This window comes from Schistocerca serialis, chromosome 1 (assembly GCF_023864345.2).
Source record: "Schistocerca serialis cubense isolate TAMUIC-IGC-003099 chromosome 1, iqSchSeri2.2, whole genome shotgun sequence".
Classification (NCBI taxonomy): domain Eukaryota; kingdom Metazoa; phylum Arthropoda; class Insecta; order Orthoptera; family Acrididae; genus Schistocerca; species Schistocerca serialis.
In genome coordinates, this window is record NC_064638.1 from 307,865,435 (window position 1) to 307,878,508 (window position 13,074).

The window sequence follows — 13,074 nt, forward strand, 5'->3', positions numbered from 1 at the left end:
TAAAGTCAGTTTTACAAGTGATGCATACTGAATGTATTTGCCATAAAGACTGTAGTACATTACAGCAGATACATAAATTTCATTGGTGACAAAGCAATAATCATTGACATTCCATTCCAAAATCTCATATTGTGTTCCACTGAACACTGGGAAATAAATAAGTGCTCCACAAAAAAACTATTAATAACATGTCATTATTTGCAACATTTTGCCTGATTTTTTGAAAATGTTATTATATTTTTCTATATTATTAGTTATGATTTAAAATGTAAGTAATCACTGAATAAAACAAAGTCTTTCTCAGTTGTTAATATTTTGTTAATTTTGTTAACAAGATGTTTTTTCAAATTACCAATATTCTCAAAGTGTTCCATCACAGGAAAATTTCGGAAATCCCTGCTGTAATGAACTGCGAGATGCTACAACTCTCTCGCTACCCATGTGGTAATGTTACACTACGTTAATACTTGTTCCATAGATCATGAAGAAGACATTTCTTAACTATGTGGAACATGCCATTTTAACACAAGTTTTCTTTATACAAAATAACTTTTTTTTCTTCTTTTACAGTTACTGCTTCATATCCAAAAATCCCTCTATTGAGTAGAAGGAGTTGTCATTCAGAAATTCTTTTTATTTGTTTTTAAATCTTGGTTGGCTATCTGTCAGACTTTTAATGCTATTTGGCAAATGACCAAAGATTTTTGTGGCAGCATAATTCACCCCTTTCTGTGCCAAAATCAGATTTAACCCAGAATAGTGAAGATCATTCTTTCTTCTAGTGTTGTAGCCATGCAAGTCGCTATTATTTTTGAATTGGGATTGGTTATTAATAACAAATTTCATACGTGAATATTTTTATTATGAAGATACTGTGAATAGCCTGAATTCCTTAAATAAATGTCTGCAAAGTGATCATGAGTGTGCTCCAGTTATTATTCTGATTGCACACTTTTGTGCAATGAATACTTTTTCTCTTGATGATCAATTACCCCAAAATATGATGCCATATGAAAACAGTGAATGAAAATAGGCATAGTAGGCTAATTTACCGTCATGTTTATCACCAAAATTTGCAATAACCCTGATAGCATAAGTATTTGAACCTAACAGTTTCAGCAAATCATCAATGTCTTTCTTCCAGCTCAATTTCTGATCAGTGCATTCACCCAGAAATTTTGAATATTCTTCCTTAGCAACAGACTTCTGTTCATAGTCTATATTTATCAATGGTGTTACGTCATTTGCTGTACAGAATAGTATATGCTGTGTTTTCTCAAAACTTTGTGAGAGTCCATTTACACAGAACAGCTTAATAATTTTCTGAAAGACGTTAAATACAATTTTGTCAGCTGATTCTTGTTTGTTGGTTGTGATTTCTATACTTGTATCATCAGCAAAAAGAACTAGCTTTGCAATCTTCATGAATATAGAGTAGCAAGTCATTAATATATATTAAGGATAATAAGAGACCCATTCTTGATATCTCCCCAGTTAGAGGACTCTGGCGATTTTGACAGACTACCTGTACTGTTCATTTCTACCTTCTGCATTCTTCCAGTTAAATATGAGATAAACCATTTGTGCACTGTCCCACTCGTTCCACAATATTAAAGGTTATCTAGAAGAAATTCATGATTAGCACTGTCAAAAGCCTTTGAGAGGTCACAGAATATCCCAATGGATAAAGTTCAGTTATTCAAAGCATTTAATATTTGATCAGTGAAAGCATGTATAGCATTTTCTGTTGAAGAGCCTTCCTGAAAACCAATTTGACATTTTGTTAGTATTTTATTTTTATAAATATTTGATAATATTCTTCAATACATTACCTTTCCAGATATTTTTGATAAAGCTGTGAGAAGTGAGATTGGGTTGTAGTTGTTAGCATCAGACCTATCCCCTTCTTTATGCAATGGTTTAACAATAACATATTTCAGCCTATCTGGAAAAAGTCCTGCTTCAATGAGCTACTGCATATGTGACTGAGAATCCTATTTATCTGTTGGAAACAAGTTTTTTGTACTCTGTTCGAAATATCGTCAATTGCATGTCAGCTTTTACTTTTGAGTGAATTTATTATTTTCCTAATTTCAGTAGGAGAGGTGGGTTGAATTTCAATTTTATCAAATTGCATAGGTATTGCATCTTCAATATACCAAATCTGTTTACAGGATATTTTTATGCCTTTAGTAGGCCCTGGCTTTTTAGATGTTTTTTTTTTTACAATTATATTCCACTGTTTACTTAGGCAAACTGCTTTCAAATATACTCACAAAGGTATCATGAAACAGGTTAAATTTTAAATTAGGATCAGGTTCCCAGTACACCTCATGCCAATTTAACTGTTGCAAGCTTTCCATAAAATTTTAAATTGTTGAATTGTTAATTGAATATACTATTTTGGAGAACTGTTTTACATTACTATATGGAGCTATGTTATATACTGTAACTACCTGTGCATCATGATCAGACAGACCATTCTTAGCATGAATTTTTTTTATTTGATTAAATTTATCTTGGTCTATGAAAACATTATCTATCAGGGTGCTGCTTTCCTGTACCACTTGGGCAGGAAAATCAATAACTGACATCAAATTGAAAGAACCAAGTAATACTTCAAGGGCAAGCTATCAGACACTTTCAGAAAATCTACATTGAAATCCCCATAAACAATGATTTGCTTCCCTCTGTCTGACAGATAACACAACAAAGAATCCAAGCTGTTAAAAAATAGCTGAAAAGTTGCCAATGGAGACTTATACATGGCTAGAATTATAAAAGTACAATTATTTAGTTTAAGATCACACATACATGGATCCATATGCTGCTCTACACAAAAAAATTTTAGTTTCTAAATTTTTCACATTATGGTAGCTTTTAAGAAATATGGCAACTCCTCCTCTCTCCATGGTGTGTCTACTTACATGTGCAAAAAAAGCTTATATCCACCTACACTTACCTTTCCCATATCTGTGATTGTATGATGTTCAGACAGGCATAGTACATCTGTTTCACCCTGAGTTTCTAAATCTCCTAACAAACAAGAACCTCATCTACTTTGTTTTTTAATCCCCTGATATTGTGGTACAATGTACTAACATTTTTCACTGTGCTTTTACAGAGTCTTGTGACACTAACATTATTTTTCATACTTTTATGAAAATCTTGTGATAGTTGAACATTTCTAGTACCTGCCTGTCTGTTGAATCATTGTACACTGATCTTATCCTAAAAAGGAGGACCTCTCAAGAGTTTCAGTGCTCCCTTTAAGGATTTTGCTATCAATCAGCCAATTTACCCTCCCTTTTCCAGTTTGAGGCAGGCCATGTCTTGTGAAGTCCCACCTACAAATATCATCAACAGGAATCAAACCTATGCCTGACAAAGTAGCCACCCAAAGCAGAGGATCGAGCTCCATATTGACCCTCCTGACAGAGCTGTTCAGTTGGTGCCAGTCATACTGCATGAAAGCAGGAACCAAGCCAACATTTGTATGGTTCATTGCAGGTGTTATTTTTACCAGGTCAAACTCAATATTGTAGCCCTGATCCCTGTCAGTACTGTTTCCCACTCCACCCACTACTACAACATACTCCTGCTTCTTAAAACCCTTGCATAATGATCCTACATCCTCTGTCACTTGGCTAAGACACGCACTGGGCTTGAAAAAAATTGTGACTTGGTACCTGTCACCTAATTTTTTCTGAAAGATCTGGCCCACACCTCTTCCATGGCTACTACCTAACAACAGAACTTTCTCCACTTTTCTATTTTTTTGAAACAGTTGGTTTCCTAGTGAAAGTCTGTTGAGTAATGACTACACTTACATCTACCTGAGCCTCTTCCTTAGTTAACTGAGGTAGCAAGGCAAATTTATTGGTTAACCCAATGATGAAGGTGACAGATAATGTTCTCTTTCTGTAGACCCTGTTCCTTGCCACCACTTCCCACCTGCCTTCACCATTCTCCCCTCTTAACCTCATCAGGTCCTCCCTAGCACTATCCAGTTCAGCCTAAAGGCCTCTAATGTTCCCTTCCTGTTCAGCTATTTTCTATCATTTGGACACATTCTGCAATACCATGGAAGAGACTCATTTACTTCCCCAATTCCCATGCCACTACACCCCCCCCCCCCCCATTGTAACCATCTTTCATCTTTCACAATAGTGGTATAGAACCCCAGATGTAATTTTCCTATGGCAGCACAAATACTTCTCACTCATGGTTGTTTACAATATTATATACATATTATAGTAATATTCTGTTAACTACAGATCACAAGAGGCACTCACGTTATGTGGAATGCTAATATATGTGTATACTATTAATATAATGCACTTAAACTAGCATTAAAATTCAAAATTTATACACACCAAAAAATTAGTACTAAGATCACATATGCGCGATATGAAACTTTATGTGTTCTGAAAGAAATTAAAAGATAGAGATTAAAACCTTTAATTCCCGAGTAGATGTGGCATTACTAAATATATTTGTAATGAAAACAATCTAAATTCTTCATTTAATACTTACGCAAATGTCTTAAATTTGTATGTGAACCTATGTCTAAAGTACGTGGAAACTGGCCCTTAGGTTACTTTTTTTTTCGTTTTTTTTCCCCAGAACTACTTTGAAACGAGTGAAACCTTCAATAGATAATATCAAATAGACTCAAATTAATTTCCTTGTGGTGTAATATTAACTTAATTGACAGTTATTATAGAATTAACTACTTAACTCCATGAACTCAATATTCAGACTGTGTGGTCTGCGCCAGGGCTGCCAGCATTCATTGTTGGACACATGTCTGTCAGATATAAAGTGCCACTCACCAGAAATGTGAATAACTGGAAAGATAAATAAAATGGTATCAAAATTGCCATAATTGGACATGTGAGGATACTGAAAGCTCACAGTTTTAAACATCTACTCTTTTGCCTTTGCCTCCCCTTGACATGGGTAAAGTGGATTTCCTAACAAGTGAGGGGAATTGCACTGGCTCATTTTCAGTTTCATTGGAAGATGACATCTCAAACTTGTTGGTTAGGGTCCCTGGCTCCCTTGTTCAAGGCACCTAGCCCTGTCACTGACAAACTGCCCATGATCAAGTAGATAAGTAGTGGTAGGTCCATTACTTCCTGCAGAGAGAACAGTATCTGTAGGAGAGGACAATACTTGAGATACTTTCAGTATTTGTGATAAATGACTCGCTGGAACCTCAAACACTCAGTCAGAGCTACTTCCAATTGTTGACAGTAGTCAGGGCGATATATAGCTGCTTACATACATCAACCAATTCATCCTGTGGTTAAGAATGGCATTCACAGCGGGTCTGCATTGTGGCTGATGTGGGGTTTTACACAACAGTAAACAACAATTTTAAAATAAACTAAACCTGTTAAACTAGAACTGTTACTAATTCTGTCGAAGGACTGAAGCAATTCATATGCATAAAAAAGTTTCTGTTAAGGCAACAGAAAGACCTAATCTGAAAGCTACTGATTTCCTGAAACTTTCTTGTGATTATGGTATCTAACAAACTTGAAAATTCACGAAAATGCAGGCACTGTACACCCTTGTTGAAACTCAAAACTGGGTTTGACTTGACATGTTAGTTATAATGTGTGCTACAGTAACTGTAAATTACAAGCACCGATTTAGTAGGAAATATGATATACACAACACTTGAAAATTCTCTGAAAGTATACATTTATTTGCATAAATATACATTTAAATTTTGAATGAAACATTTTTTTTGAAGCAACATACCGGTACTACTATTGAAATAGTGTAAAGTGCAAATGTTGATTACAACTGCTGCTACAGCAGGAAATATGTTTTTTCAGCACGCAGCTAATGAAAATAATATATCATGATTCACACCCGAGGTTTGATACAATTAACACAAGAAATATATTTAAATTTTACATTAAGTTTCTGCACGTAGGTTTTGGATGGGAATTTATCAAACACATGTGAATTTATTCAGACACAAAGAAGATAACTAGAAGTCGATTTATATACACAAATATAAGTAAATACACTGGCTCAAAACATGTTCAATATGCTGTCCACCGTTTTCCGCAACAAGTTGAAATTGAGAAACAGTATGTTCCACAACTGATCAAAGTGTTTCCGGGGTCACATTCAGAATGTGTTGTGCAATACATGCCTTCAATGTAGCTATGTTTGCAGTTGGAACACTGAACACAACATCTTTCAGATAGCCCCACAGCCAGAAGTCACATGGATTAAGATCAGGTGATCAGGACAGCCACACTGCAGGGAAATGGTGGCTGATAATTCTAGCATTTTTGAAATGGCGCTTCAGCAGCTGCTTAACTGGATTTGCAATGTGCGGAGGTGTGCCATCTTGCACAAAAATGGTACCATCTACACATCCACGCTGTTGGAGAACTGGAATGACATGGTTGTGCAAAAGACACTCATAGCACTCACCAGTGACAGTACAGGTAACAGGACTGGAAGCACATGTCTCTTAGAAAAATTTGGCACTATGATAAATGATGCCATAAACCCACATCACACAGTGACTTTTTCAGGATAAACTGGTTCTGGTTGATTTGCATGTGGATTTTCCGTTGCCCATACTTGACAATTCTGTGTATTGACATATCCTGTAATATGGAAGTGGGATTTGTCTGCCCACAAAATCTTCCATGGCGAATCGTTGTCCACTTCCACGTGAGCAAGAAATTCTGAAGCAGGTCAACAGGAAGCAACTTGTGCAAATGGCTAATTTTGAATGAATAGGAAAGAAGGATGTTTCATTGGATTTTATGCACAATGCTCATGCTTATGTCCAATGTTTGGACAATTCTCCATGCACTACACATTTGCACACTACCACTCTTCTCCTCCCTGCATTGCTATGGCCACTGCTTCCACTGATGTCAAATCAATTTGTTTCCTCCCTCTACCATGTTGCTCACCAAAAGAACCCATATTTTTGAATTTCCAAATCATTTTCTCCAGACCCATGGCAATCATCAGACCAATGCCTTTTTTTCAAACCCTTCACTGTTCGAAACTTCTGCAAGTGACATGTGCGCTGTCATCATTCTTGTAATACAGCTTTACAAGTAGAGTGCAATCCTGCATTGAGAAAGTCATGGTGAATGTTGCAGGTATGAAAGGAGGAAGAGGAAAAATGATACCATCCACACATCCATGCTGTTGGAGAACTGTAATGACATGGTTGTGCAAAAGACACTCATAGCACTTAACCAGTGACAGTACAGGTAGCAGGACCAGAAGCACCTGGCATATTTATGCCAACTTCAGTGGTCATGTGCATGTCATGTGTTTTCATTTATGTATTCTGACACATGCAGTGCCACCTATTGATCAATTTTCACATTATTTTTTTTCTTCTGCCATACGTTTTCCCCCTTCTCTGATAATATTCCCTTGCAATTTGACATCATTCTGACCAGTGTTGTTATTTCTACAGTGTTTTGAAAATTTAACTTGAATGATAATCACCCTGTATATTGGATTAGGAAAAGAGATGGACAGAAAAGGACAAACAAGTGAGAAAGCATTACACAGTTTGTTCAGTAGGAGTACTGCAGACATCAATGAGATGGTTTATAGAGCCAGATTTTCACCTATTGGCCAAAAGTGGAACCAATTTTTTCCAGGGTAAATTGGTGGTTCCACATTAATGCATCAGCACATCTATCAAGTTTCATTGCCATACTATAATTACAGCCTCCACTGGACACTGTAATTACAGCCTGCCCAGGACCTCCGTGAGTAGTTGCACTTTAATTATAACCACCCCTTTCGTCTGTAGTCATGATACACATTTAATTCCCAGTGCCACAGTACCATGGCACATTGCTAGGGTAGCCAAAACCAAGAAGTAATAAAGTGGAATATCATACACTAATTCATTTTCTGTGTTTGATGGTGGACAATGTGGTTACAGTCAATGCTAAAGAAATCAGCTGGATAGTTGCAACATTTCTATTGCTGCTGAAAGTGAACTGCCACATGATACTCCACTCATACTGTCAAACAAACAAAGAAATAATTATTTAACATTATACCATATTTAGTGAAACTAATCAATTAATCCTTAGTCCTCCTTTAATGTTTTCTTTCCCTAACACCTTCACCTTTCAGTACACCCATTAGCTGGTAATTTTGGACACACATACCTAGCAGTGTGCAGCACCCACTTTCGCCTTGAATATAGTGACAAGTCATAGCTTGATCTTCAGGAGACAGCGATAGCATTGGTGATCCATTTTATTCTGTGACTATACAACTGCCACACACTATGCATGGAGATTGGCTAGAACTCATTCTGTATTACACATATTCCACTTGATTGTGGCACAGACGTGTTCAATACAACTAAGGCCAAGTGACATTTTCATGGAGGAGGGGGAGGAGGATGCATGCGTAAGACTGTTAAGTGACCCTTAAGCCTTTCTGCCACTCACAATTTTTGGGAGTGAAAAAGTGGTGCATTAGTTTCCTGTATCTTCAAGTTGCCTACAACACTATGATGCTCTGTTGATGAATGAACGGTACCATATGGTACATCGTATATTCTTTGCAGGTGAGATGGCGGATTTATCAGAGCCCTCATTAATTTTCATCGAAAGTAAATTCCCACCACCAACGTGAACAATGTCCTCATGTCGTTTCTGACATACTCATATCCTCCCATCACAGGGTACCAAGGATTAGACAACCTTGTTCCATGGTGGTATTCCTGCCCCCATTACATTCTCTGTGCTCCAGGGGTGCCTGCAGAAGGTGGGAAGAGGTGGTGGTGGTGGTGGCAGTTGCTAATGAGAAGTCATTTTGTTTATGAACATGAAAAGGGATCTGTAACTGCAGGGTTCCAATTTTTGTGACCCAAAACACCAACAGCATGATGTAAAAATTGTACAAAACATGTGTAAAGTGAGTCATAAATTGTACAAGTCTTGAGAAACTTTAAATGAAGTTGGAACTGAAATGTTGAAGCTTGTGGTAGAGATGAATTAGCACAAAATGTAGATAATGTAATCCACATGAAATTTTTAATGGGAGGAAAACAGTTAATTGAGAGACTAGGACTTATGATGGGAAAAACTGAAAATTACGCAAATGGCGGGAAAATGTAAAATCTGGGATTGTAAAAACAGGTTTTAATATAATTATATACTGGTAGCTTGGTCCTCAGAATTCCTAAACCACATGTATGGGGAAAATGTCTAGCCACTACTGATACAAAATCCTGCAGTCACCCCTGATGTGCACTGTAATAGATGGCAAGTACAGTTGGTGGTGTGTTCTGAAAGATGATGGTTCAGTATGCTATGCCTGCTCACCAACTGTTGTGCAACACTGAAATGGCGACTGATTTGGTGCTCTGTAAATGATCTACCCATTGTTACAAACCCTATTAGTTGATGTCGACCTTGTAACAACACGTTCTTTCCATTGGAAGCTGACTTTGGTGGCAACTGTTTTCCATCAATCCAATCATGGTCAGGGCTGTACCAAGTGGGTGGCAAGATTGATGTCCGCCAAGGACACAGGCACAGAGGGGGCACAAAAAGTAAGTGAAAAGAAAGGGAGACTGTTTCATAATTTACCGGGAGAGGTAGGTGATTTCTCCCAACCCTCCTATTCCTATCTTCCGCCTATGAGAGGAAGCCTTACCTTTGGCCAGTGACGTACATTGTTGTCACAGTGTCATTTCTACAATGTCATTTGGTCAGAGTCTGCACTTCAGCCACACAACTTCCACCTACCAATTCGTTCATATTCAATAATGAAGCTCTTGCTGCTACTTTGCTGTGGTATTGTAGAAACTTAAGAGGTGGCGAGGTATGTGGCAACAATTAACAAAGTATTTAACCAAAGAATTCTTTTTTACTGAGCATCTGGCAAGACCCAGCATTGAAGGAAGCTAGCAACAGGCGAATGGGATATGTAATTTACTTGAATCTGAAGCCAGTAATTTTGCTGCTACAGGATATGATATGACCAAAAAGACATAAGGACCACTGAAACAGGAGTAAGTGATAAGACACTTCTGAAAGTACTGATTTCGAATTTGTATGCCTTTTAGAGATATGATATATTTTATAAATAAAATTGGACAATACTTAAGAGTGCTACTCTTGATGTAGCATTGACTTATCACTGGTTTCACAAAAAAGTAAGCAGCTATGCGAAGGAGAAATGGAGGCCAGGGTCAAAGATATCTGTGATGTGACTAGCGCCTCCTGTCAGGTAGATTGTTCGCCGGGTGCAAGTCTTAAGATTTCACTCCACTTTGGCGACTTGCACATCAATGAGGATGAAATGATGATGAGTAGTACAATACAACACCCAGTCCCTGAGCAGAGAAAATCTCTGACCCAGCTGGAAATCGAATGTGAGCCCTTAGGATTGACATTCTGTCGCGCTGACCACTCAGCTACCGGGGGCGGACGTATTTGTGATTCTGTATTTATAAATAGTTATTAAAATGCACTGTTTGCCTTAAGTGGAAGATGTTCTTTGTTGTGCTCCATATTTTACATTGTCTTTGTGAGATACACTGGCACTACAGTGTTCATATTTGGTACGCTAGTGTAAACGTTCGTCTTGAAACCACCTAAGTGTATTTACCTATATTTGTGTATATAAACTGACTTCTAGTTATCTTCTTTGTGTCTGAGTAAAATCACAAAATTGGGTCTTATACAGAAGATTGCTAACAGTTACTTTTACTGCACTCCATCTTGAATAAAACAGAAAGGAGAAAATGATCCTTTTACATCTACAACATACATTGCATTGTTGCTTTAGGAGTAAAAATACATATATAGATTAAAATTTATCTCACATCATGGATCTTACTGGTTATTCAAGGATTCAGAGTGCATATTAACCTGGGGAGTGTACGTGTACACAATAGAATGTCATTTTCAGAATTGGGATTAATCATACATGTGTATCACAGGGATGTTTGCAACAGACTACCTATAATCATTTGTGGATATGAAAACATAATTGTGTTGGAAGATTTTGAGTACCACAGCACTGATAGTATTATTACCTGAAAAATAATCATTCTATAGTTGTAAAACATTTTTTTCCATAGTTGTAAATTTAACATTCCTCATTACAATCTTGGGATAATCCAAACTAGTGGAGCTAACACCAAATTTTGGAAATTGTTTGTATTATAGTAACTCATTAGGTATAGTGTGGAAGAAGCCACACAGTATAATAGTACCCAGAAGCTCCATCATCTCTGGTACAGAAACGGTATGCCATAACCTATCTGAGAGGAGCAGAGTTAAAAGAAAATATAAGGTGTGCTGATCATCTTTGAATTGAGTGCTCATATTGTCATTGTATGATTTCTTTTCAGGGAAGATTTTCATGTAATAACATACACAACTTCATAATGAAACAGAGGAAAATTCAGTTGAGAAAACTAATAACTTGTGAGACAGGATTCCTAGGCAATATGTAACTTCAGGAGGAAAATTGCATAGTAGACCGACATGCTACCTAGCACTCAAAACTAATAATTCCTTCTTCAGGGAGAAGAAAGTAGTATGTTGGGGAAGATTAAAAAGGAAGGGCAGATCAGTTAAAGACCACAGGGGGAGGTAGACGTGCATGTAGTGAGACATGCAGGAAGATAGTTGCTGAGGTTCTGAAAGGTTCCAACAGGGATGTGGAGCCATGTTGACTCCATTGCATGACCAGCTATGCTAGATTTCCATGTGACAAAAATTCTGATCAATGTGGTCCCACAGATTCTTGATTCGTTTTAAATCTTGGGTGTCTGGTGACCAGGGCAGTATGGTAAACACATCCTGGTGCTGTTCAAACCATGTACTAACACTACAAGCTGTGTGATACTTTGCATTGTCCTGCTGATAGGTGCCATTTTGCTGAGGAAAAGCAAACTGCATGTAAGCATGGACATGTTGCCAAGGATAGATGCAGTCTTGTGTTGATCCACCAAGCCTTCCAGAATGACAAGATCATCCACGTAATGCCATAAAAAACATTCCCCAGACCATTGTGAGACAGGATTCCTAGGCAATATGTAACTTCAGGAGGAAAATTGCATAGTAGACCGACATGCTACCTAGCACTCAGAACTAATAATTCCTTCTTCAGGGAGAAGAAAGTAGTATGTTGGGGAAGATTAAAAAGGAAGGGCATGACCCATGGTGCACCGCAGTTACATTGCCACCAGTTTTGGATAGCACCATTTTGTTATGCATGATATGCTTTAACTATGATGACAAGCAAATAGTCTGCAAACTTAATTCTTTTAGAAATGCTTCCAATGTTAGCCCACAAGCCAATGATCACGTGCTCTTGGATGTCAGATAAGTCGCAGTTTGCAATATGACAATGACTGCACTGTTTTCCAGGACCCCGTTTGATATACTGTCCACTGTAGTGCTATCACCTGCCATCTGTGAGTGGTTGTTGCACACTGACATCAAACATAGGCAGTGGTCACACTAATGTGACTCAACATAGTATTACTTGTGGAAGATAGGTAACGTGTATGCATTACTTTTACACAGATATCTATTGGTAGTACAACACATGTTGGCTCCAGAAGGTAAATACACGCTAGGAATCCTGTCTCATAATTTGTTTCGTAACTTGACATACAACCAAAAAGCCCTTGAAATTCAGAATTAACCAATTTTCCTCATACAGCTGTTTTACCCATTATGCTACGTGTTTCACAGATATTTCTTGACAATATATTATGGATATCACCAAACTGGATCTGTGAGGACAGTAGCTTCAATTACATTATTTTTCCTAGTTTTAATTTATGAATAGGTAACATTATAAAGTTTTGGATGGTTCAAATTGTGCAGTAGTATTCTAATCATAAGTCAATAATCCATAAATACAACTTCCCTAATGTACACACTTCCTATTAAAGCTGGTTGCAAATCAGAAAATTAACAGTACATTGTTGTGTATACAATTTTTGTTTGAAATAATATAAATGGAGAAACAATTTATATGGGAGAAACAATTTGTCTAATGGTTTAAATGTTCTGC

At 37.2% G+C, this 13,074-nt stretch overlaps 1 protein-coding gene across 2 annotated transcripts in view; it reads left to right on the forward strand.

Annotated features, from left to right (window-relative positions):
- LOC126469225 (progestin and adipoQ receptor family member 4) overlaps nt 1-13,074 on the forward strand; it is a 165,355-nt gene that overhangs the window by 99,121 nt on the left and 53,160 nt on the right. The gene's annotated exons all lie outside the window — the stretch shown is intronic.